Genomic DNA, 27,382 nt, shown 5'->3' with positions numbered 1-27,382 from the left:
CCAGAGACCAGTGGCTAGTGACAAGGCCCTGGCTTGTTGGCTTTGTAGAAATGAATTTCCACAAAGAGACAGAAAGTAGTGAAACAAGTAAAGTGTTTATTAGGAGGAAAAAGAGTATTTTGAATAGACACACATGGGTGGGGTGAAAGAGAGAGAGTCACGCCCTTGTGGTAGTTTGACTCACTTACATGGGGTATTTCTTCTGCATTCCCTCTGGCCAATCATCTTGCTTTGCTTGACTCTGAGTTCATAGTTGACTATTCAGGAATGACCTAAATCAAATCCCTTACAATTATACAGTGGAAGTGACAAATAGATTCAAGGGATTAGAACTGATAGAGTGCTTGAAGAACTATGGATGGAGGTTCATGACATTGGACAGGAGGCAAAGACCATTTCCAAGAAAAAGAAATGCAAAAAAGGAAAATGGTTGTTCAAAGAGGCCTTACAAATAGCTGAGAAAAGAAAAGACCTGAAAGGCAAAGGAGAAAAGGAAAGATATACCAATTGAATGCACAGTTCCCAAGAATAGCAAGGAGAGATAAGTGATCAATGAAAAGAAATAGAGGAAAACAATAGAATGGGAAAGACCAGAGATCTCTTCAAGAAAATCAGAGATACCAAGGGAACATTTCATGCACAGATGGGCACAATAAAGGACAGAAATGGTATGGACCTAACAAAAGCAGAAGATATTAAGAAGAGGTGGCAAGAATACACAGAAGAACTATACCAAAAAGATCTTCATGACTCAGATAATCACAATGGTATGATCACTCACCCAGAGCCAGACATCCTGGAATTGCAATGTCAAGTGGGCCTTAGAAAGCATCACTATGAACAAAGCTAGTGGAGGTGATGGAATTCCAGTTGAGCTATTTCAAATCGTAAAAGATGATGTTGTGAAAGTGCTGCACTCAATATGCCAGCAAATGTGGAAAACTCAGCAGTGGCCACAGGACTGGAAATGGTCAGTTTTCATTCCAATCCCAAAGAAAGGCAATGCCAAAGAATGCTCAAACTACCACACAATTGCACTCATCTCACATGCTAGCAAAGTAATGTTCAAAATTCTCCAAGCCAGGCTTCAAAAGTATGTGAACCAGGAACTTCCAGATATTCAAGTTGGATTTAGAAAAGGCAGAGGAACCAGAGATCAAATTGCCAACATCTGCTGGGTCATTGAAAAAGCAAGAGAGTTCCAGAAAAACATCTATTTCTGTGCTGTTGACTATGCCAAAGCCTTTGACTATGTGGATCACAGCAAACTGTGGAAAATTCTTAAAAAGATGGGAATACCAGGCCACCTTACCTGTCTCCTGAGAAATCTGTATGCAGATCAAGAAGCAACAGTCAGAACTGTACATGGAACACCAGACTGGTTCCAAATAGGAAAAGGAGTATCAGGGCTCTATATTGTCACCCTGCTTATTTAACTTCTATGCAGAGTACATCAAGAGAAATGCTGGGCTGGGTGAAGCACAAGCTGGAATTAATATTGACGGGAGAAATATCAATAACCTCAGATATGCAGATGACACCACCCTTATGGCAGAAAGCAAAGAACTAAAGAGCCCCTTGATGAAAGTGAAAGAGGAGAGTGAAAAAATTGGCTTAAAGCTCAACATTCAGAAAACTAAGATCATGGTATCTGGTCCCATCATTTCATGGCAAATAGATGGGGAAACAATGGAAACAGTGACAGACTTTATTTTTGTGGGCTCCAAAATCACTGCAGATGGTGACTGCAGGCATGAAATTATAAGATGCTTGCTCCTTGGAAGAAAAGTTATGATCAACCTAGACAGCATATTAAAAAGCAGAGACTTTACTTTGTCAACAAAGGTCTATCTAGTCAAAGCTATGGTTTTTTCAGTGGTCATGTATGGATGTGAGAGTTGGACTGTGAAGAAGGCTGAGCGCCAAAGAATTGATGCTTTTGAACTGTGGTGTTGGAGAAGACTCTTGAGAGTCGCTTGGACTGCAAGGAGATCCAACCAGTCCATCCTAAAGGAAATCAGTCCTGAATATTCATTGGAAGGACTAATGTTGAAGCTGAAACTCTAATACTTTGGCCACCTGATGCGAAGAACTGATTACTTGGAAAAGACCCTGATGCTGGGAAAGATTGAAGGCAGGAGGAAAAGGTGACAACAGAGGATAAGATGGTTGGATGGCATCACCAACTCAATGGACATGGGTTTAGGTGGACTCAGGAGTTGGTGATGGACTGGGAGGCCTGGCGTGCTGTGATTCATGGGGTCGCAAAGAGTCGGACATGACTGAGTGACTGAACTGAATTGACAATTTTCCCCTGTATGCGCAGCATCCTAGCCAAGATGGAAGAGGCCTAGAGGTAGTTTGACATCACCTTGTGTGGGGTGACACCTCCTCCATTTTTGGAGGCTCTGAAGGACATGCAGTTGGGAAGATCTCCTCGACCTCGAGAATGAGAAATATGTGGTCTCTCTATCTCTTATCTGGGCAGGGCTCAGTTCCTCTCTGCCTCTGCCTTTACTGTTATCTTTAAGTGTCCACCAGAGGCAAAGTCCAGCTATTTACCCTGTTCCTGTTGTTATTTCTATCTGGAAGTGTAAACAGGAGGCTGGCTATAAATGTCTAACCAGGAGCCCATCTATCTCCTGCCTCAGTACATAGAAAACTGTTTTGATTCAATAACTGGAAATTTAAAAGTAAATCAAGTTTGAGGGGATCACAATGATATTGACTTAGGACATTAACTGAGCTTTAAGATTAGAAGACTTTATTATCTCTGTAACAATCTGCCACTCCCACATGTAGATGAACTACAACCCTTTATTTATTCAACTAAATATTACCGATGACTACTTTGGCCAGGAATTATAATAAGGATAATACAGAGATGACAAAGAAGGGGCAAAGATCAGCCATAATGAAATAATATGTAAAGAACTCATGGGGAAAATAGTATTAATACAAGTTTCCATAATTAAGATATACACTGACTCATAGCGGACCAAGATAGAGAGGAATGTATAAGTTATGGGGGTGGGAGGTGGAGCACTCTTCACTGGAGGAAGAAGCATATTGCTACTGACATTGTTTAGAATCAGCAATGCATGGTGATAACAAAAAGCAGGCTGACCCTTAGTCTGTTTTAGTACCATTTTAAATTCTCCACAGGCAATATACCCGCTTTGTGCCTGCCACCAGGGCACACTGCTCTCCCCCTACTCCCTCTCCCATCCCCTTGATGCCAACTGCTGTATGCGCAAAGTGAAAGAAGAAACAGATCTTTTCTGAGGAAGTTACAGAAAGAATAACAGGATCACTGACATTTAAAATGACTTTTGAGAAGAACTAAGAATTCATCCAATTATTTTGAATTAGAATATTATAAAATGTTAATTCCCTACAGGACAATTGACCTCGTTGTTCTGTGGGGGGTATTTCTATTCATTTACACTTGTATTTGGTATTGTGTGTGTGTGCTCAGTTGCTTAGTCATGTCTGATTCTTTGTGACACCATAAAATTGTAGCCCACCAGGCTCCTCTATCCATGGAATTTTCTACACAAGAATACTGGGGTGGGTTGCCATTTCCTTCTCCAGGGGATCTCCCTGAGCCAGGGATTGAACCTGAGTCTCCTGTGACTCCTGCACTGGTAGGTGGATTGTCTACCACTTGAGCCACCTGGGAAGCCCATATTTGGTATTACCTCCATCCATACTCAGCTAAAACTACCACAGCTAGTTTTCAATATAAGTCAATTATTTTGTTCTTTCAGCCTTTTCACACTTGGGTATACCCAGTTTTGCTACCAGAAGGGAAGGGAACCCTGAATGAGGCTTGTGGGCTGTCTCTCCACACACACTGATACAGGAGAGGTTCTTCGAGAAGCTGGCTTGGAGGCTGAGGTTAGTGTGTAGAATGTTTATTAGAAAGTGCCTGTGGAGGGGAGGTGAAGGAAGCAGGATTAGCTGAGGGCAAAGTCAAGCTTGGATGCAGGTCTCAGAAACAGCTTCAGCTGATGCTGAGGGGAGTTCTGGAGCTTCGATGGCCCTGTTGAGTTGTCCCACTTTGCACTGAAATGACTGAGCCTTTATACCCCAGTCAGTCATTGGCTGTGGGCTCCCCAGGAAGGTACATTCCTATGTAAGGCAGGACACTGAGCAGCAGTCAATCCCAGCCCTGAAATGCTTGGTCCGTGTCCACCTTTTGTCTCACCACATTCTAGAGAAAAAGAGTCATTTGACATACTTCTGTCTTCCTGAGCATTTGTCCTCAGTAAGAAGCACACAGCTAGATAAAGAACCAGGCTGCCGTCTCCCCTAGCTCTCTCTGACACCTTCAGTTGATTTCCGTAACCGACTGTTTGGACTGCTTGTATTTCTTCTCTTCTCGTTCTTTAAATTCCCACATTTATGTTTAAATTCACCAATACAGAGTGAGCCCTTGAGACCACAGGTGCCCTCCCTGGGCCTGCACCCTTGGTCCCAATAAAAGCAGAAACCCATGTCTATGCTTTCTCTCCCTCTCTACCTGTGACCTCACTGTGTGCTCACTGATGTGCCATATAACTTCCAGGACTTTAAACAATAAACATATTTTTTTAAGTTTTTTGATGGTTATTGCTGACAGCGTTTTGCAATCATATGAACCACAAGGCAGGTCCAGCTACAACATTGGTTATCTAAAGGTTGAGACTGTCATAAAACACAGGATATCAATTCTTCCCAAGTTGATATATAAATTCAATTCAATCCCAATCAAAATTTCAACATTTTATTTTATGGATATCGGTGAACTTCTAACACTTATATGGAGGGGCAATAGGCCCATACAATATTGAAGGAGGGCTTATTCTATCTAACTTCAAGATATTCTATAAAGCTACAGTAATCAGGACAGTGTGGTATTGGTGAAAAAACAGACAAATAGGTCAAAGGGACAGAATAGAGTCCAGAAGTAGATAACCATAAACACAGTTAACTGATATTTGACAAAGGAACACAGGCAATACAATGGAACAAAAACAGTTTCTTCAACAAAAGATGCTGGAACAACTAGACATGCACTTGCAGAAACCTAGACAGAGATTTAACTCAGAAATGGATCACAGGCCTAAATGCAAAATGCAAAACTATGAAACTCCTAGTAGGTAATATAGGAGAAAACCCAAATGACCTTGGCTATGATGATGCTTTTTTAGATACAAAAGACATGATCCATGAAAGAAATAATTGGTAACCTGGAATTTAATATAATTTAAAACTTCTGCTCTGTGAAAGATAATATTAAGAGAATGAGAAGACAAACCACAAAGAAAATATTTACAAACAATAAAAGACTTCAATTCAAAATATACAAAGAACTCTTAGAATTCAATAATAATCATGATAAAAAAACTGATTTTAAAACTGGGCCAAAAATATTAATAGACTCCTCATCAAAGAATATATACAGATAACAAGTAAGCATATGAAAAAATGCTCAACATCATATGTCACCAGGGAAATGCAAATTAAAGCAACCATGAGATACCACTATACATCTATTAGAATGGTCAAAACCTAGACTGCTTATAACACCAAATGCTGTCAAGGATGTAGGAAAACAGAAAACACTGCAGGTGTGAATGGAAAAATGGTACAGCCACTTTAGAAGACAGTTTGGCTATTTCTTAGAAAACTAAAATACTCCTACTGATGATTCAGCAATCATGCACTTTAGTACAAAGAGTTGAAAACTTCCGTCCATATAAAATTCTACACATGAATGTTTACAGCAGACTTACTCATAATTCCAAAGCTTGGAACCCATCAAGATGTCCTTCAGTAGGTCAATGGATAAATAAACTATGATACTTCTGGACAATGAAATATTATTCAGTGCTAAAATGAAATGTGCTATCAAGCCGTGAAAAGATGTAGAGTGATTTTATTACCACATGAAAGAAACCAATCTGAAAGGCCATCAGATCAGATCAGATCAGATCAGTCGCTCAGTCGTGTCCGACTCTTTGCGACCCAGTGCATCGCAGCACGCCGGGCCTCCCTGTCCATCACCAACTCCTGGAGTTCACCCAGACTCACGTCCATCGAGTCAGTGATGCCATCCAACCATCTCATCCTCTGTCGTCCCCTTCTCCTCCTGCCCCCAATCCCTCCCAGCATCAGAGTCTTTTCCAATGAGTCAACTCTTCACATGAGGTGGCCAAAGTTCTGGAGTTTCAGCTTTAGCATCATTCCTTCCAAAGAAATCCCAGGGCTGATCTCCTTCAGAATGGACTGGTTGGATCTCCTTGCAGTCCAAGGGACTCTCAAGAGTCTTCTCCAACATCACAGTTCAAAAGTATCAATTCTTAGGCTCTCAGCCTTCTTCACAGTCCAACTCTCACATCCATACATGACCACAGGAGAAACCATAGCCTTGACTAGACGAACCTTTGTTGGCAAAGTAATGTCTCTGCTTTTGTACTATATAAATGCAACTATATGACATTCTGGAAAAGGCAGAACTATAAACACAGTAAAAAGATAAGTGGTTGTCAGGGTTGGGGGAAGGAGAGAAGAGATGAGCAGACAGAGCACAAAGGAATTTTAGGGCAGTGAAAATACTCCATATGATTGTCTTAGTCCATGCAGGCACCTAAAACAAAATGTTACAGACCAGGTAGCTTATAAACAAGAGAAACTTATTTTTCACAGTTCCAGGGGCTGAAAGACAGAGATCAAGGTGCCAGTATGCTAGGGTGAAGGCCTTCCTTATAAGTGCTTGACTTCTCCTTATTTCCTTACATATCAAAAGGGGCCAGGGAGCTCATTAATAAGAATACTCATCCTATTCATGATATACCCATCTAAATGCAGAGTTACACAGAATAGCAAGGAGAGATAAGAAAGCCTTCCTAAATGAACAATGCAAAGAAATAGAGGAAAACAATAGAATGGGAAAGACCAGAGATCTCTTCAAGAAAATTAGAGATACCAAGGGAATATTTCATGCAAAATGGGCACAATAAAGGACAGAAATCGTATGCACCTAACAGGAACAGAAGATATTAAGAAGAGGTGGCAAGAATACACAGAAGAACTGTACAAAAGAGATCTTAAAGACCCAGATAACCATGATGGTGTGATCACTCACCTAGAGCCAGACATCATGGAGTGAGAAGTCAAGTGGGCCTTAGGAAACATCATTATGAACAATGATTGAGGTGGAAGGGATGGAATTCCAGTTGAACTATTTCAAATCCTAAAAGATGATGCTGTGAAAGTACTGCACTCAATAAGCCAGAATATGTGAAAAACTAAGCAGTGGCCACAGGTCTGGAAAAGGTCAGTTTTCATTCCAATCCCAAAGAAAAGCAATGCCAAAGAATGTTCAAGCTACCACACAATTGCACTTATTTCACATGCTAGCAACATAATGCTCAAAATCCTTTAAGCTAGGCTTCCACAGTACGTGAACTGAGACCATCCAGATACTCAAGCTGGATTTAGAAAAGGCAGAGGAACCAGAGTTCAAATTGCCAACATACGTTGGATCATAGAAAAAGCAAGACTTCCAAAAAAACATCTACTACTTCTTCATTGACTACACTAAAGCCTTTGACTGTGTGGATCACAACAAACTATGGAAAATCATGAAAGAGATGAGAATACCAGACCACCTGACCTACCTCCTGAGAAATCTGTATGAAGGTTAAGAAGTAACAGTTAAAACCAGACATGGAACAACAGACTGGTTCCAAATTGGGAAAGGAGTATGTCAAGGCTGTATACTGTCACCCTGCTTATTTAACTTCTAGGCAGAATACATCATGCAATATGCTGGGCTGGATGAAGCTCAAGCTGGAATCAAGATTGCTGGGAGAAATATCAATAACCTCAGATATGCAGATGACACCACCCTAATGGCAAAAAGTGCAAAGGAACTAAAGAGCCTCTTGATGAGGATGAAAGAGAGTGAAAAAACTGGCTTAAAACTCAACATTCAAAAAACAAAGATCAAAGCATCTGGTCCCATCACTTCATGGCAAATAGGGAAAAAATGGAAACAGTGACAGACTTTATTTTCTTGGGCTCCAAAATCACTGTAGATGGTGACTGAAGATATGAAATTTAAAAGACACTTGCTCCTTGGAGGAAAATCTATGACAAATCTAGACAGCATATTAAAAAGCAGAGACATTACTTTGCTGACAAAGGTCAATATAGTCAAAGCTATGGCCTTTCCAGCTGTCATGCATCGATGTGAGAGTTGGACTTAAAGAAGAGCATCGAAGAATTGATGCTTTTGAACTGTGGTGCTGGAGAAGACTCTTGAGAGTCTCTTGGACTGCAAGGAGATCAAACCAGCCAATCCTAAAGGAAATTAGTCCTGAATATTCATTGGAAGGACTGATGCTGAAACTGAAGCTCCAATACTTTGGCCACCTGATGCAAAGAACTGACTCATCGGAAAAGACTCTGATACTGGGAAAGATTGAAGGCAGGAGGAGAAGGGGACAACAGAGGACGAGATGGTTGGATGGCATCAACTGACTCGATGGACGTGAGTTTGAGCAAACTCTGGGAGATGGTGAAGGACAGGGAAGCCTGGCGTGCTGCAGTCCATGGGGTTGCAAAGAGTCGGACTCGACTGAACAACTGAACAACAACAACGTACTATTCATGAGGGCTCCACCTCGGTGACCTCTCAAAGCCCTCGTCTACTAACAGCATCACCTTTGAAGGTTAGGATTTCAACATATGAATTTGGTAGGATATACAACCACTCAGACAATAGCAACGATAGTATAATGATGGACGTATGTTATTACACATTTGTTTAAACCCATAAAATATACAAAACCAAGAATAAACCCTAAGGTAAACTATGGATTTTTGGTGATAATGATGTGTCAGTGTGGGTTCTTCTTTGATTTTTAAAAAATGTACCATTCTAGCAAGTGATGCTGACAATAAGGGAGGCCAAGTATGTTTGCATGAGTGGATATATGGGAAACTCCCAACTTTCTACTCAATTTTGTTATAAACCTAAAATTGCCCTAAAAATTAGTCTTTTAGAAGATTTTTTTTTTTTTAAGGATTACAGTACATCACCATTTCTCCTTGCAGAGAAACCACGGGGAGCAAGACAGAACACTTCCCCATTTGTGACATCTAGTGGCTTTGCATCTGCATGACAACTTCTTAGTCAGAGAAGGAAAATCTGGCAACAGGCCTCTGCTGGGTTTCTCCAACTCCTGAAAAAACACCAGAGCACTCTTCTCTCCCCACAAGAGTTCAGCAGTGTTCCAGTTTAAGAGCCAAGTGTATTAAAATATAAGGCATCTGTCTGTCTGCAGAGTATTCATCTGGATTCAGGAAAGCACAAAAAGTAAACTGCTCCAAAGGCTAAAAATGATAATGATAGGGAAGAACTGAAAAGCTAATTCCCATCCTCAGGCTATTCCTTAGCATCAGAAAGACAAGGAGCTGGCCAGCCTCTAGAGCAGCATCTTGTTTCATAGTGAGAGGTTACTCTCAGAATGAATGTTCAGGCTCAATAGCTGGTTCTTCATGGATGCTGGTTTCTCAGGAAAGAACTCAGACATCGATCCACTCTTACATCATTTCTGTGACAACGGTGGGTTGGTAGTTGGAATCTTGTGTTTTTAGTAAATGAAGGTATTACGACTTCGCGTATATTATCTTACTAAATTTAATCCTCACAACAACTCCAGAAGGTAGGTCTTTTAATTCCCTATTTTGGTAAGTGAGAGTACAAGGGCTCAGAGAGGCTAAATAAAACTTGCCCTATTTACAGCTAGAAAGTAGCATTGTTGGCATCTGATTTCTTGTCTTTTTGGCTTCAGAAGTACATTTTTCTTCCATATCACATTCATCCAGATAACAGCTTTGATAAACCAACTAATGTTCTTTGTTTTTCCACTGCTATTTTCCGCTTTCCTTGCCCTCCTCCTCGTCCCCTGTAGCAAATATTCTGGGTTCATTGCCTCAGGACAAGGATGTAGCCAAACAGAAAACTGAAACAGCCAGCAAATATTTGGGCTTTTGTATCCCAAAAGTCTAAGTAAGGAAGTTAGAGAATCAAGGCAGAGATAAAGAGTATAGCAAGAGTGCTGAGAAATGAAGCGGAGGGAAGTGGATGTGATTATTTTTCCATGACTGCACAGCTGGGGTGAAGATGGAAGAAAAGACACAGGTGGGTCTTGGAAAGTGAAGCCTAAAAGCCTTTCTTCCTGCAAAGCCATCATAACAAAGAAGCACCCACTGCAGAAATGTCCAGAAAACCCCAACCTGGTGTACACGAAAGAAAAGTGTCTGAGACTGCCGTGCCTTGCAGTAGTCTGGAAGCTGCTGGAGTCATCAGAGCTGTAGAGGCCATGGGCACAGAAGCAAAGCATGTTCCCAGACAACTGGGTTGGGCAGATGAACCCAAGTTGTAGTTTAGGCACAGCCCTGGGAGGTGGCAGGAACCTAAATTGACTGTGTTTAAGTGTTTACCCCGTGGAAGAACTGAAGGACAAAATAAATGTCATGTTGAATTACAGAAAAATAAAATTATATTTAATAGCCACCTTGTATTAATTTCCTAGGACTGCCATAACGAGTTACCACAAAGTGGGTGGCTTGAAATAACGGAAATTTAATCTCTGTGTTCTGGAGGCTAGAAGCACAAAACGAAGGCAGCTACAAACCCGTCCTCCCCACAGAGATTCTAGGGGAGACTCCTCCATTGCCTTTTCCCAAGTTCCAGTGCCTGCCAGCAGGTCCTGGCAATCCTTCATCACACCAGTCTCCACCTCCGTCTTCATGGGACCTATTCTCGGTGCGTGTCCCTGTGTGTCCTCCCTTTTTATAAGGATATCAGCCTTTGGATTCACGATCCATACTAATCAATAGGACCTTATCTTAAATTGACTTCCCTGGTGGCTCAGACAGTAAAGCGTCTGCCTACAATGCGGGAGACCCGGTTTCGATCCCTGCGTTGGGAAGATCCTCTGGAGAAGGAAATGGCAACCCACTCCAGTACTCTTGCCTGGAAAATCCCATTTGATTACATCTGAAAAGACCCTATTGCCAAACATGTTTATATTCACAGATACCAAGGTCCCCTCTCTTTGAGGAGATGCAATTCAACCCACTGTACACCGGAATCTGTGGTCTGGGATTGATACCTGCTACTCAGATAAGTTTGGTGTGGAGGGGGCGACACTGTGCAGGGCTGAGAGCATCCATGTCAGGAAGGCTGGCCCCAGTGCAGTGTTAAGGTGACACAAGACCTTGAGCAAGGCAATTAGCCACTAATGGTCTTGATTTCTCCATCTTTATGGTGGCTGGGATAGAGTCTCTGATCCTTTCCAGTGCTGACATGTCATGATTCTGCTGAGCCTCAATGGAGGAATGGATGAAGCCTTTCCCCTCCCTCCACTCACACAAGACTCTGCTGCTCTGAGAATACTCCACCCTTGTGATGCTTCCCTCCTTGCTGGCCTGTTCCTTTTACCATCAGGGTCACAAAAGTATTAGATGACAAATAGACATATTGTCTCCTGAAAGCTGCTGTAAGGACAATCTAGATTCCCGACAACACACAATTATATTGACAAGGGATTCGGTTTTGAAATGCTAACATTACAGTGAGAACTGCTTTGTGCAGGGTCAAGCTACATGGTTGCCAAGGGAAACCGAGACTCAGTTCAGAGAAAAAAATGCCAGAGAGGCAACACAAGGCTTTGAGTCTGCATGATTTTTGTTAAAACTGCAAAGGCATCCTAGAAAGAAAGCAATGACAGAGAAGAGCCAAAGCCAGGGAACAAAGGCCCACCCAGGCTCCTACTATTCATCTCTGGTGAGAACTAGTGAGCTGCTGAAGTGGGTGGACCCCAGCCTGCATCAGGAGGCAAGGGACATTCTCACTCAGACATGGAGACTATCTCACGGACTCCTCCCACGAACAAGACAGTTGGCAGAGGCAGAGGCCTGGCTGCAACTGGGCTTGCTTTTCAATGCCTGAAAGCTCTGTAAGTAAGAAACAAGCAGCCACTGGGAAAGATTGAAGAGCGAGGCTCAGGATCTCAGAGAGGTGGTTAGAGCTCTGTGCTCTGGAAATGGACAGGCTGCCTGTTGCCACAGTTACTCGATGTGAGACTTCCTGTAAGTTATTATCTTTTCCAAGCTTTAGATGAAATGAAGGTTATTATTTTAGCACACATCTTGAGGTAGTTGTGAGAATTAGAGATGATTAGGTCAAGTGCTTCATGGAGTATTTGGCACAAGAAAAAGATCTAGTAAGTGTTACTTATCATGTTACAGTAAATGACACTAAAAATTAAGCGGCACTAAGGCCACACAGCTGAGCAATGACACCTCTGAGGTAAAAATCCAAGGTTCCTGACTCCTTGGTTCTTTCACAAAACAATAGAGAAACCAAAAAGGAGAAGCTAGGAATACTTTATTTACTTAACAAATGGTTATCATGTTTGTAGTGGGCCAAGCACTGTTTTAGGCACTTTATAAATACTAAGTCACTTAAGCTTCATAGCAACCTATGAGGCAGGCACTAATATCATCACCATTCGTACATGAGGAAAATGAAGATAGAGCAGGTCTGTGACATTTCCAAGGTCACTCAGGTCAATGGGTACTGTGCTGTGACTAGAGGTTCTGAAGAAATTGTATAAAATAGTGAAGTTGCTCAGTCGTGTCTGACTCTTTGCAACCCCGTGGACTGTAGCCTACCAGGCTTCTCCATCCATGGGATTCTCCAGGCAAGAATACTGGAGTGGGTTACCATTTCCTTCTCCAGGGGATCTTTCCGACCCAGGAATCGAACCCGGGTCTCCCACATTGGAGGCAGACGCTTTAACCTCTGAGCCACAGGGAAGCCCTATATAAAATATGAGTAGAAGGCAATGGCACCCCACTCCAGTACTCTTGCCTGGAGAATCCCATGGATGGAGGGGCTTGGTAGGCTGGAGTCGATGGGGTCGCTAAGAGTCGGACACGACTGAATGACTTCACTTTCACTTTTCACTTTCATGCATTGGAGAAGGAAATAGCAACCCACTCCAGTGTTCTTGCCTGGAGAATCCCAGGGACGGGGGAGCCTGGTGGGCTGCCGTCTATGGGGTCGCACAGAGTCAGACACGACTGAAGCTACTTAGCAGCAGCAGCAGAATTTTACTCAGACCATTTCTCATTAGTTAGAACATATTATTCTTCCTAATAAGTATTTTAACTTTTAAGACATTTACTGGACTAGATGGCATGCATACATCTAAAATCCCCAATTATCCATGACTAAAAGAAGCCTAAGATTTCAGCCTGTGCAATATAAGTTGATAGCTTATCTAGCTAGCAGCAGTTTCACAAATTGCAAAAACAATTCTATGTGATGGTGACTATTTTCTGTAAGACAAGCCTTACAGAATCTACAAAAAATTAGCCTCCAAATTCTAAAGTTTCTAAGAAATTATTTAAAAACTAACCATTAATGTGCTAAATGTCTTATAAAAGCATAGAGAACACAAATTAAACTTTATTTGATGACTTTGGTCTTGCCTATCAATACCTGTATCTGCCCAGTGTTGCTTGCTGTACAGTGAGATTTCAGGGTTTGAAGCCCCTATATATACCCTTGCATTGTTGTTGTTGCTGTTTAGTGGTTAAGCCATATCCCAACTCTTTTGCCATCCCATGGGCTATAGCCCATCAGGCTTTTCTGTTCATGGGATTTCCCAGGCAAGAATGCTGGAGTGAGCTGCCATTTCCTTCTGCAGGGGATCTTCTTGACCCAGGGATGGAACCCACATCTCTTGCTTGGCAGGTGGATTCTTTACCACTGAACCAGCTGAGAAACCCATACCCTCATATGCTCTATAATTAAAAAAGACTCCAGTGGCTGCAGAACAACGCACTTGGCCCAGGACCAAGCAAAGTAAGGTCATTAGCCAGCAAAGAGATGGATTCTTATCATGCTGAAAGTGTGATCAAAAGGTGAGCTACTAAAACCTGGTAGATTAAAATGAAAAGGAGGAATCAAGGGTTATTCCTAAGTGGCTGGCAAGAGTTACAGGGGAGAGGTGCAAAGTCTGCCCTGTGCTGAGAGGAAGAACTTGGAAAGAAGAGAGAGATCAGCATACAGCACAAAACTAGTTCCATTTTAGACATACTAAATCTGGAAATCCCTGTGAGGCATCCAAGTGGAGCTATCGAGTAGGCCATTAGTCCTAAGTTGTGAAACTTAGAAGTGGGGCCTGGGGTGGAAATAGGAATTTTAAGTTTCCAGCATACCATGGCAATCATCAGATTTGAATGAATTCACCTACACAAGGGCTTCCCTGGTGGCTCAGCTGGTAAAGAATTCGCCTGCAACGTGGGAGATATGGGTTCGATTCCTGGGTTAGGAAGATCCCCTAGAGAAGGGAAAGGCTACCCACTCCAGTATTCTGGCCTGGAGAATTCCATGGACTCTATAGTCCATGGGGTTGCAAAGAGTCGGACAAGACTGAGCGACTTTCACTTTCACTTTCTTTCACTTCACATAAGGGATGTAAAGTGAGGAGAAAAAAGCTTCTAAGACTCATGCTATCAGAGGGCCTGGGGAACTCCAACAACTAACGGCTGAGTAATGGAGAATTAAGTCAATGAAGGAGACTGAGGAAAAAAATGACCATAGAGATAGAAGTATGGTATGAAAGCCAAAATCAGAAAGTGGTCAACTATTTCAAATGCTATTAAGAGATGGTATAGGATAAGGCCTAAAAAGAATCCAATGGAGTAGTGCTGTGGATGTCATTGGTGACTCTAGCAAGAACAGTTTCAATGAAACAGTGGGATGGAAATTATACTATATGAAGTTGAAGCATAAAGGTGACCCCATTCTGGCCATGGCAGAATATTTTGTAATTGGATTAATGTTATGGCTGAGACTATTATAAGAACTTGGTAAAATATACCAAACAACTGCTTGACACTGAAAAACCGTAATACAGGCCCCGTAAGTCTTGAGAGAAGGAAGTATAGAAGGTGAGTTCATAGAGCCCCTGGATTTTCATCTGAGATAGTTTTCGACATTCAAGCATGGGAAAATAGGGCCTGAGTAGAGAGTGACTGTCTTGCAAGAGCAGGGCACACCAGAAGCAGATTCATGAGAGTGGGAGAAATTCAGAAAAAGAGCCCTGGGAAAACGGTGTATATATCCCTGTACGTTGTTGGACAATGCCTAAGCTGCACATGGGTAGGGAAAAACTCTACAAACCCAGCTGAAAACAGCAGCTTGAATGCCAAAAAGCTGATCACATATTTCAGCAGCATGAAGTACTGAGAAAACAGAGGTTAGAGTTTACGCCCTACCGAAGAGAAGATGCATCAGTGAATAAAATTTTAGTGAAGACCTTAGATGGGGAAATCAGTGAGAAATAAGGTCAGCCAAATAAGGTCAAGTAAGGTAAAATTTAACAATCTAATACTTTGGGCTTCCCTGATAGCTCAGTTGGTAAAGAATCTGTTTGCAATGCAGGAAACCCCAGTTCAACTTCTGGATTGGGAAGACCCGTTAGAGAAGGGATAGGGTACCCACTCCAGTATTCTTGAGCTTCCCTCGTGGCTCAGCTGATAAAGAATCCACCTGTAATGCAGGAGACCTGGGTTCGATCCCTGGGTTGGGAAGATCTCCTGGAGAAGGGAAAGGGTACCCACTCCAGTATTCTGACCTAGAGAATTCCACGGACTGTATAGTCCATCAGTTGCAAAGAGTTGGACACAACTGAGCAACTTTCACTTTCAATCATACTTCAGCAGGACTGATCTACTTGCTCCCCCCAAAATAAATAAATAGTTGTCTTTGAAAGTGTCAATTACATATTGGCACTTGCCAAGGCTATTTGCCATCTGGCTCTGTAGTTTGAATCCTGTGTTGCTGCAGCTGGTGACCTTGAACACACCCTGAAGAGAATCCAGGGTGGAAAATGAGGCACTTTGTGTTCCAGGAAAACTGGGGAACAGGTCTTTAGATAGACATTTTCAGAAACTGACTTCATGATCCCAATCTTTGCATCTCTTCATGTCTAGAAAAACACTAAATCCCTTCATGGCGACATCAGCTCCTTGTGACTAGCAGAAAACCTTTCGTAGGATAAGTGCTTGATTGTATGAACTCCCCCTTCACCAAAATCACATGTTGACCCTTTCACTACCTCTTTGGAACAGCTTCTCAGAGCTATCTGAGGTGCTGTCTCCTGGGCCACAGGCTTCATTTTGCCCCAAATAAAACTTATCTCACAACTCTCATGTTGTGCATTTCTTTTAGTCAACAAAAGAAATCAACAGATCATCTATAGTTCATTTTGTGTTTATCTTCAGTATCTAAACTTATGAGGCATGTTAACAGATAGGACGCAGTAGTTTTGCTAAAGCTAAGAAGAAGGGAAAAAAAGATGCACATGTGGCTCAAATATTAGAGGAAAAGTTGACCAACTAGTAGAAAAGGATGAAAGTAAAAAAAAAAAGTGTAATTTATTAAAATATCAAATGGACATTTTAGAATGTGAAAATATAATATTTGAAATTAAGAAATCATTAGATGAGTTTTCCAGCAGACTAAACACAATATAAGACAGATTGGCAAACTAGAAGATGGGTGAATAAGAATAAGCAAGAGAAGAATCATAGTAAAAAATATTATATAGAGGAAACAAAACAGATAATAAGAGACAGGTAACTCCTCTGTCAACAGGATTCTCTAGACAAGAATATTGGAGTGGGTTGCCATTCCCTCCTCCAGGGGCTCTTTCGGAGCCAGGGATCAAACCCACCCACATCTCCTATGGCTCTTGCATTGCAGGCCCCCCTGAGCCACCAGCGAAGCCCCACAAGGCATGATCAAGGGCTTCCCTGGTGGCTCAGTGGTAAAGAATCCACCTTCAGTGCAAGAGATGCTGGGTCAGGAAGATCCCCTGGAGGAGGGCATTGCAACTGTATTCTTGCCTGCAGAATCCCATGGACAGAGGGCTGGTGGGCTACAGTCCATAGGGTCACAAAGAGCTGGACACTCCTGAAGTGACAGAGCATGCATGTATGCACAAGGCATGATCAAATGTATAGATCTGTAAAGCTGGGGTACTGGAAGGAGAAAAGTGAGAGAATGGGAAAGAACCAGTATTCAGAGAGATAATGGTCTATTCAACAATGCTTCTTCCTTATTTTTCAAATCATTATTACATTCTAAAATGGCAATTTTTTCCTCAAAGTCTAATATCTGGTAACCATTCTCTTGTATTTTTTAATGCCTGCTGTCTTAGTCAGGTTGGGCTGACTAAAATGCCGTAGACCAGGTGACTTAAACAGCAAGCATTTTTTCTTATAGTTCTGGAGGCTGGGAAGTCCAAGATCAAGGTTTCTGCAAATCTGATTCAGTTTCTACTGAGGATGCTTTTCCTGGTTTGCAGATGGCTGCCTTCCTGCTACGTTGTCACATGGTGGACAAAGCAAGCAACCTCTGGTCTCTCTTTCTCTTCATATAAGGACATTAATTCCATCATAGGGCCCCACTCTCATGACCTTACCTAAAACTAATTATCTACAAAAGGCCCCACACCTCCAGATACCATCATGCTGGGAGTTTGGGCATCAACCTATGAATATTTTTTTGTATGTGGTGCGAGGAAGGGATACAAACATTCACTCAATAACCCCTGCTATGTACACTGGGTAAGTAGAAGAGTTGAGCTTAAAGGACAGGTCTGTCTGATTCCAGATGATTTTAATGACTGTTCTTTCTCCTGCATCATGTTGCATCCCCCCTCACCTAATGGGCTTCGCGCCAAAGCTAATAAATTCTCTGTGTCCTATCATAAGGAAAAGCAAACGATAGTCTGTGGCCCATACCTAGCCCACCACTTGGTTTTGTAAATGAATTTTTTATGGAACCCAGCTGTGCATATTCATTTATACATTATCTATTGCTGCTTTAGCACCACCATGGCAGAACTGAGTATGTGCAACAGACACCATAAATCCAGCAAAGCCAAAAGTATTTACTCTTTGTCTCTTTACAGAAAAAAAGTTTGCTGATCCATGTCCTAGCTCATTGCAAAAAGAAATTTGATTACTGTAATTTAAGAAGCTCTCACTGGCATTAACTTCTTCATCAACCGGTTAAGTACTATTGACTTATCACTTCTTAATATGAAGTGATGATACTGATGTTCTGGGAGAGAAGATAGTTGTTGGTGCTTGGAATCAGAAGTAGTACAGCTTCAGCCATTGATGAGCAATGTACATAATTAATTTTAGATCTGTAGAACAAAGTTGGTCTCTTGGGATAGAATCTTTTAAGAATGGGAGGTGAGTAGACTCACAGTGGATCTCCCTCCTCAGAGTAGGAAGGAGAAAAGGTCTAGCCCTCATTATCTCTCTGATCTCTCTCCCAGGTTTCCTCCTCCTTGCTTATTCTACTCTATGCACACAGATCTTCTTGCTCTTTCCTACTGATTTCAAGTAATCTCCCATCTTAGAGCTTTAGTACTGACCACCCACTCTGCTTGCTGCTGCTAAGTCGCTTCAGTCGTGTCCAACTCTGTACTACCCCATAGACGGCAGCCCACCAGGCTCCCCCATCCCTGGGATTCTCCAGGCAAGAACACTGGAGTGGGTTGCCATTTCCTTCTCCAATGCATGAAAGTGAAAAGTGAAAGTGAAGTCGTTCAGTCATGTCCAACCCTCAGCGACCCCATGGACTGCAGCCTTCCAGGCTCCTCCGTCCATGGGATTTTCCAGGCAAGAGTACTGGAGTAGGGTGCCATTGCCCATTCTGCTTAGAACACTGTTTTTTCTGATATCATTTCAGCTAAGGACCTCATCTCCTCCAAGTTTTTTTAATCAAATATTGCTGTTTGCATGAGACTACTCAGACATCAGTGACAAGGCATCCAGCTGGATCGCCCCCATTCTGCTCACTATTATTTTTCCCAAAGTTGTTTCCACTTTCTCTACTTTGTAATGTATTCAGTTATGTTTATTTTTATGGTGTGTCTATCCCCTAATAGGATCTAAACTCTAAGAGAGCAGGAATTATGGGGATTTTTGCTTTTAACTGATGTTTTGAAAATATTAACATCTAGAAGAATGATAGAAACACAGTTCCTGCATATCATATATTTATATATTTCTTGAATAAAAGTGTGTAATTCACATTTTGTTCTGGTGTCATGGAAATATTTTTAGGGCAATTTGGATTTATCATTTGGGGATTAGTCCATATGTAAGTTTGAGAAAATCATTTTTCCCTTCCTTCCCTGTGATAACTGTCCTTCTCTTTCCTACCCAACCAATAGCAAGTGTCTCCCAGAGACTTCTGATAAATGAGATTTTCACAAGTCTTCTAAACTCATTAACCAAAATACTTCAGTAAGGCTTTTAATCCAAGTCAAAAGCTAGAACCTAAAAGCTAGACACTGATTTCAAGCCATTAGGGTTAACCTAGTAATGTGGGATAGTAACTTTCAATACTATATTTACACCGAAACTCAAGTTATATTACTAAAAAATTCACTAGTTAATATCCCTCATTCATGTTAGAATTGATTTTTCAGTCTACATTGCTTTTTTCCCCCACTCCTTCCAGGGTATCATTATGTTCTTCACGCCTTATTTCTCTAAGTATAATAAAAATACATTAGGAGTATTCATATACAACTTCCTGGCTTCAGACCAGGTCTGAATGCAGAAATTTGGCATTATATAGCAGAACAATTACCAACAGCAAAGTCTTTTTCAGAGTTCTTTATATGTTTCCCTTTCACTACACAAAGGATTAAATAACATGGAATTTTCTATGCTGTAATAAAATCACCCATTTTAAGCCTTTTAACTGATAGAGAAAATTTGTTTTGTTCAAAATGAAAATAGAAATGATAAGTTCTAGTAGATTAATTCATATCTAATTATCACTTTTCAGTCTGTAGAAACACAATTCCAAGATATTTAAGTTGAAACAGTTTGCCTAGAAATTGATGTAATAGAAGCTTGATTTTCTATAGAAAATATTTCTTATTGTTTTGAACCATATTCCAAATTTCCAAGTATAGATCTATTGAATAAATATCCACGTCTATTCAATTTTATCATTTAAATATATTTCCAAGATGGGGAGAGGGTAACTCTTCTTGCAATAAACATCTTGTGTTGACTCAGGACAACTAAATTCTTGCAGATATTAACTTAGCTTGTTCTCTTTTCTAGCATTCAGATTTAAAACAATCTATCTGGTTTAGTAATAAATAAGCAAGAATTGTTCAAAGCACCATGTAGGGTTCAGTCATATCTTGGATTATAGGTCTCCCAGAAATATCTCCTCTGAGATCTGCCCTGATTCTTCAACCAACCAGATATGATCTAAAAGAGATGGGCCCTGGGGAAAAACTCAGGAAATGCTATTAGACCCTTCTAAATGTGTATTCCTAGAATTTCTATTATCACGCATGGTGTCCCAAGATGGCAGCACAGTGACTTAGATATTCAGAAGCTGGAGACAAATGGAGAAAGGACACAGTGATCTGCATGAATTGCCTTTATGTAAGATGCTCTCAACTTGTAAAAGTCCATACAAAGTACAAACATCTGGAGTCATAAAAATCCTACATGTGCAATTAGTTCCCATCAAGATAGAGAAATGGGGACCGGACTTATTTATTTTGTCTTCAACAACAACCACAAATATATGTGTGTGTGTGTGTATATATATATATATATAAACAATGGTTTCAGATATTGAACAACATTGCACAAGACTGAAATCCCTGATAGAGGATAAACAGTTGAGACAACTAAAAATATGCTGTTCCATCTGAATACCTGACAGGTAGAAATAATTCACATCCTCAATTCTTCTTCTTTCATTTATCAGAATATGGAAAAGCATCCACTCATTCAACATATAGGTACTTACAGTTATACACACTGAGAGCTAGGAATGGAGACAAGCAAGAAACAAGTAAACAACGAAATAAGTAATGAGATTTCAGCTGATGAAAAGTGCAAAGTAAAAAAATTAAAAAGTAAATGTTTTACAGGGACCAATGTACATGTGTGGGCAATGAGCGCTGTCAGTCGTGTCCAACTCTTTGTGATCTCATGGACTGCAGCTCTCCCGGCTCCTCTGTCCTTGGGATTTTCCAGGCAAGAAAACTGGAGTGGGTTGCCATTTCCCACTGCAGGGTATCTTCCGACTCAGTGATGGAACCTGAGTCTCCTGTGCCTGCTGCACTGGCAGGCGGATTCTTTACCACCGCACAACCTGGGAAGCCCAAGTACGTGCCTGTTTAAGTGTGATAATTAGGAAAGTCATTTTTAAGATGACATTTGAGCAGAGACCTGAAAAATGAGGTGTGGAGGGCTAGAAAGTGAACATTCTAGATACTATGGAAAACATGACATATGAAGGTCATAAGATAAGAGAAAACAGAGCGAGTGAAGGGAACCTGGATGAAAATGAGCCTAGGATGACAGGAAAGGGCCAGAGCAGGAGGGCTTGAGAGTAATGGAAAAAACTTTGCATTTTATTCTCAATGAGTTCACTTTAAACTTAGGAAAGTTGAGCAGGTGAACAACATGATACAGTTCAGTTCCATTCAGTTGCTCAGTCATGTCCACCTTTTTGTGACTTCATGGACTGCAGTACACCAGGCTTCCCTGTCCATCACCAACTCCCAGCTTGCTCAGACTCATGTCCATCGAGTCGGTGATGCCATCCAACCATCTCATCCTCCGTTATCCCTTTCTCCTCCTGCCTTCAATCTTTCCCAGCATCAGGGTGTTTTCCAAAGAGTCAGTTCTTTGCATCAGGTTGCCAAAGTATTGGAGTTTCAGCTTCAGCATGAGTCTTTCCAGTGAATATTCAGGACTGATTTCCTTTAGGATGGACTGGTTTAATCTCCCTGCAGTCCAAGGGATTCTCAAGAGTCTTCTCCAACACCACAGTTCAAAAGCATCAGTTCTTCGGTGCTCAGCTTTCTTTATAGTCCAACTCTCACATCCATACATGACTACTGGAAAAACCATAGCTTTGACAAAGCAAAGTCTCTGCTTTTTAATATACTGTCTAGATAGGTCATAGCTTTTCTTCCAAGGAGGCAGTGTCTTTTAATTTCATGGCTGCAGTCTCCATCTGCAGTGATTTTGGAGCCCCCCACAAATAAAGTCTCTCACTGTTTCCATTGTTTCCCAGTCTATTGGCCATGAAGTGATGGAACCAGATGCCATGATCTTAGTTTTCTGAATGTTGAGTTTAAAGCCAACTTTTTCATTCTCCTCTTTCACTTGCATAAAGAGGCTCTTTAGTTCTTCTTGCTTTCTGCCATAAAGGTGGTGTCATCTGCATATCTGAGATTATTTATATTTCTTGCATCAATATTAATTCCAGCTTGTAATTCATTCAGCCTGGCATTTCACAAGATGTACTCTGCATAGAAGTTAAATAAGCAGGGTGACAATATACAGCCTTGACGTTCTCCTTTCCTGATTTGGAACCAGTCTTGTTGTTTCTGAACTGTGGTGTTGGATTAGATTCTTTAGAGTCCCTTGGACTGCAAGGAGATTGAATTCATTGGAAGGACTGATGTTGAAGCTGAAACTCCAATACTTTGGCCACCTGATGCAAAGAGCTGACTCATTTGAAAAGACTCTGATGGTGGGAAAGATTGAGGACAGGAGAAGGGGATGACAGAGGATGAGATGGTTGGATGGCATCACCGACTCAATGGACATGGGTTTGGGTGGACTTCGGAGTTGGTGATGGACAGGGAGGCCTGGCGTGCTGTGGTTCATGGGGTTGTAAAGAGTCGGACATGACTGAGTGACTGTACTGACTTGTTGTTTCATGTCCAGTTCTAACCGTTGCTTCTTGACCTGCATACAGATTTCTCAGGAGGTAGGTCAGGTGGTCTGGTATTCCCATCACTTGAAGAATTTTCCACAATCCACACAAAGGCTTTGGTGTAGCATACAAAGCAATAAAGCAGAAGTAGATGTTTTTTGGAACTCTCTTGCTTTTTCTATGATCCACCCAATTTTGGCAATTTGATCCCTGGTTCCTCTGCCTTTTCTAAATCCAGCTTGAACATCTGGAAGTTCATGGTTCATATACTGTTGAAGCCTGGCTTGGAGAATTTTGAGCATTACTTTGCTAGCGTGTGAGATGAGTGCAATTGTGTGGCAGTTTGAACATTCTTTGGCATTGCCTTTCTTTGGGATTGGAATGAAAACTGACCTTTTCTAGACCCGTGGCCACTGCTGAGTTTTCCAAATTTGCTGGCATATTGAGTGCAGCACTTTCACAACATCATCTTTTAGGATTTGAAATAGCTCAATTGGAATCCCATCACCTCCACTAGCTTTGTTAATAGTGATGCTTCCTAAGGCCCACTTGACTTTGCAATTCCAGGATGTCTGGCTCTAGGTGAGTGATCACACCATCGTGGTTATCTGGGTCATGAAGATATTTTTGGTATAGTTTTCTGTGTATTCTTGCCACCTCTTCTTAATATCTTCTGCTTCTGTTAGGTCCATACCATTTCCGTCCTTTATTGAGCCCATCTTTGCATGACATGTTCCCTTGGTATCTCTAATTTTCTTGAAGAGATCTCTAGTCTTTCCCATTCTATTGTTTTCCTCTATTTCTTTGCACTGATCACTGAGGAAGGCTTTCTTTGCTATTTTTTTTGGAACTCTGCATTCCAATTTGTATATCTTTCCTTTTCTCCTTTGCCTTTCATGTCTCTTCTTTTTTCAGCTATTTGTAAGGCCTCCTCAGACAGCCATTTTGCCTTTTTGCGTTACTTTTTTCTTAGGGATTGTCTCGATCACTGCCTCCTATACAGTGTCATGAACCTCCATCAATAGTTCTTCAGGCACTCTGTCTATCAGATCTAATCCCTGGAATCTATTTGCCACTTCTACTGTATAATCATAAGGGATTTGATTTAGGTCATACCTAAATGTTCTAGTGGTTTTCCCTACTTTCTTCAATTTAAGTGTGAATTTGGCAATAAGGAGCTCATGATCTGAGCCACAGTCAGCTCCAAGTCTTATTTTTGCTGACTGTATGGAGTTTCTCCATCTTTGGCTTCAAAGAATATAATCAATCTGATTTCGGTGTTGACCATCTGGTGATGTCCATGTGTAGAGTCTTGTGTTGTTGGAAGAGGGTATTTGTTATGATCAGTGCGTTCTCTTGGCAAAACTCTGCTAGACTTTGCCCTGCTTCATTTTGTACTTCAAGCCACATTTGCCTGTTACTCTAGGTATCTCTTGACTTCCTACTTTTGCATTCCAGTCCCCTATGATGAAAAGGACATCTTTTTTGGGTGTTAGTTCTAGAAGGTCTTGTAGGTCTTCATAGAACCATTCAATGTCAGCTTCTTCAGCATTACTGGTTGGGGCATAGTCTTCGATTACTGTGATATGGAATGGTTTGCCTTGGAAACAGAGTTCATTCTCTCGTTTTGAGGTTACATCCAAGTACTGCCTGAAATGATTGGCCATTCCCTAGGCGAGTTCTCAATCACCTACAAGCCCACAAAGCACAGCTGCCCAGCATCAGAGCTACCCACTCCTGCTTTATCCCCCTCAAGCAGCCTGTTGGTCAATAAGGACACAGATTTCTCTTTAAAAAATTATTTCACCCTGACCTCTGTGCGGAGAATGGATTGTATTTGCTTGAGTGAATACCTAGAGACCAAATGAAAGGCCGTTTTAGAAGTGGGCCAGAAATGATAGTGGAGTAGAGTGGCAGTTCTCCATGTGGTAAGAAGTAATTGAATTCAAAATAGATACTGAAAGATATGCTACATTGTAGTTGCTGTTCTAAGAATAATGCAATGGCTCTTTTGATCGTACAACTACTATACAGGGTGTATGTTAGTCACTCAGTCATATCCGACTCTATAGGTTAGGTGCTAAAAATATTCCCATTTTAGGAGATAACGAAACGAAAGCACAGAGCAGTTAGAGTAACTTGTCAAATATTACAAGCTGTTAAGAGGCGAAACCTGGATTTGACCTCAGGAATCTAACTCTAGAATTCCTAAACACTACAGATACTGTGAAACCTACAGGAACTGCCCATCTCTCACTTCAGTCACATGGGCTTTCTTTTGGTTTCTCAAATATACCATGTTTTTTAATCATTCAGGGTCTTCACATAAGATTGTTTTCTTTCCCTGAAATACCCTCCCCCATCCCAGGTTTATATTTTGTTTTCTTGATTCCTTTTTGACCTTCAGACCTACCCTCAGCTTAAATGTCACCTCCTTATAGTTGTATTCCCATTCCATCAAAAGTAGATATCCTCCCCCCAAGTTATTCTTCCTCACAGTACTCAGTTTCTGCCTTGGATGGAGTAGGAGGGAAAAGCAGGGGTTTGTATTTGGATGTGTTAAATTTGAGCTATATGTTAACATTCAAGTGGAGATGCAGGGTAGACAAATGGCCGTATAAGTCTGGAGTTCAAGGGAAATATTCAGGCTGAGTCATCAACATATATGGTATTAACAGTCATAAGACTAGATGAGATCAACATAAAGAGTATAAATAGAAAAGAATGTGGAGTAACCAGCAAGAGAGATGCCCAAGAAGCAGAAGAGAACCAAGTTAATGTGATTCCTGGAAGTCAAGTGAATGTAGTATTTACAGGCGGAGAAGGCAGTGGCAACCCACTCCAGTATTCTTGCCTGGAAAATCCCACGGACGGAGGAGCCTGGTAGGCTGCAGTCCATGGGGTCGCTAACAGTCGGACACGACTGAGCGACTTCACTTTCGCTTTTCACTTTCATGCATTGGAGGAGGAAATGGCAACCCACTCCAGAATTCTTGCCTGGAGAATCCCATAGACGGGGGAGCCTGGTGGGCTGCCGTCTATGGGGTTGCACAGAGTTGGACACGACTGAAGCGACTTAGCAGCAGCAGCAGCAGGGAAGAGGAAGGGGCTTTCAGCGGCACTGACCAATGGCAGAATAGGGCTGTTAACTGGTTGCTGGTTGACAGTTGCTCACTTGGTTGGGAGGAGGGGCCCACTGGGATGCCCAACCAATGGCTGAGGAGGACTGTTATAGTTTGTGTCTGTCTCAGTGGAGCATGCAGGCTGGAGCCAGGGAGTGAAAGGCCCTTTATGCCTTGGGTCCCATCTGGGACCACCACTACACAAGTCCTGCCTAAGAGGAGGCAGATCTCAGTTGGTGACTCTCTCAGGGCCAGGTCCCCAGACCCTGCCCAGCTGTCATCACTGAGGGAGTCAGGCGCCCAGAATCCAACTGGCCCTCAGGCTCCTCAGGCCACTGGAAGGCAGGGGCAAGTCCAGGCCAACTGACTCTGCCATTAGGTCGCAGAAGTGGGGATGGGGGAGAGGTTCACTGCTTCCTCAAGGCATGGCCGCGGCCAATGGGTGGCCTTGGTGAGGACTCTGGAGTCCTGCAGGACACAGCTACAACCCTGTTTCATGGGCCACCCAGCTTACCCACTGGCCCAAGCTTCAGCGAGCTGGAGGGCTCTGGGAGAAGGCCGGGAACTGCCTCTTACCTCAGTCTCCACCTGATGACCACCACTCACCAATCGCTGGCTGAATTCCTCACTAATGGCCGCTCCTTGACAGTTGGTTGCTTGTGGGCAGGACCCACTGCAGCACCAACCAATGGCGCAACGGGACCGCTAACAGTCGCTTATTGACGGTTGCTTGTGGGCGGGACCCATTGCCGCACCCACCAATGGCTGAGCAGGACCACTAACGGTCCTTCACAACCGTTGCCTCATAACGGGGGTTGGGGGCAACAATAACGGCACACACCACCTGCTGAGGGCACTCAGCAGTGCTCTATTACAGAAGTACCTCAGTTTAGAAAGGTCTGCGGTTTATGTGTCAACTACAAAATATAGTCACAACCTGAAAGTAAAGAGTTATTTTATTTGGTGGGAATGTTTAGGAGCTCAGGAGACAGCATCTCAGTAGCTCTGAAAAAACTGCTCCAAGGAGGCGGGAGAGGAAGTCAGGCTATTTACAAGTTTGCAACAAAGGGAGCAGGCAGTCTGTACATCAGAGATCAGTTGTCAAGTTAAGGAATTTAGCATTCTATGTATGAAAAGATGCAAGCCTCTGGGTTCACTGAATTCATTCCTTTCATATGCACCTCAGTTATCTGGGGCCAAATACTGTTTCCTTGTTCACTTTAAGAAGTAGCAGATGGCTGCCTCTTGCATTCTCCCACCTCAGCAACTCAGCAACCACCATGGGGGTAGGGGAGTGGTGAGGCAGTAAGCAGCATCTTCCGGATCACAGTTTGGGGAGCCCTCATTCACTTTTGGAGGCCAGAAATCGCTGATGGCCATGACATGT

General features: G+C 42.1%; 1 long non-coding RNA gene across 1 annotated transcript in view; it reads right to left on the bottom strand.

Annotated features, from left to right (window-relative positions):
• Positions 1-26,818, bottom strand: part of LOC147369902 (uncharacterized) — an 87,139-nt gene extending 60,321 nt beyond the window's left edge. Inside the window, exon 1 of the long non-coding RNA XR_015168080.1 lies at positions 26,572-26,818. This is a non-coding gene — a long non-coding RNA (uncharacterized LOC147369902). The remainder of the gene's footprint in view (positions 1-26,571) is intronic.
• Positions 26,819-27,382: the final 564 nt, after the last annotated feature.

The sequence above is a fragment of the Bos grunniens genome, chromosome 7 (genome assembly GCF_055505025.1).
Source record: "Bos grunniens cultivar Pamir isolate PY7600 chromosome 7, Bosgru_T2T1.0, whole genome shotgun sequence".
Lineage (NCBI taxonomy): Eukaryota > Metazoa > Chordata > Mammalia > Artiodactyla > Bovidae > Bos > Bos grunniens.
Note: the sequence above shows the minus strand (reverse complement) of the source record. Positions and strands in the feature narration are given on the sequence as shown.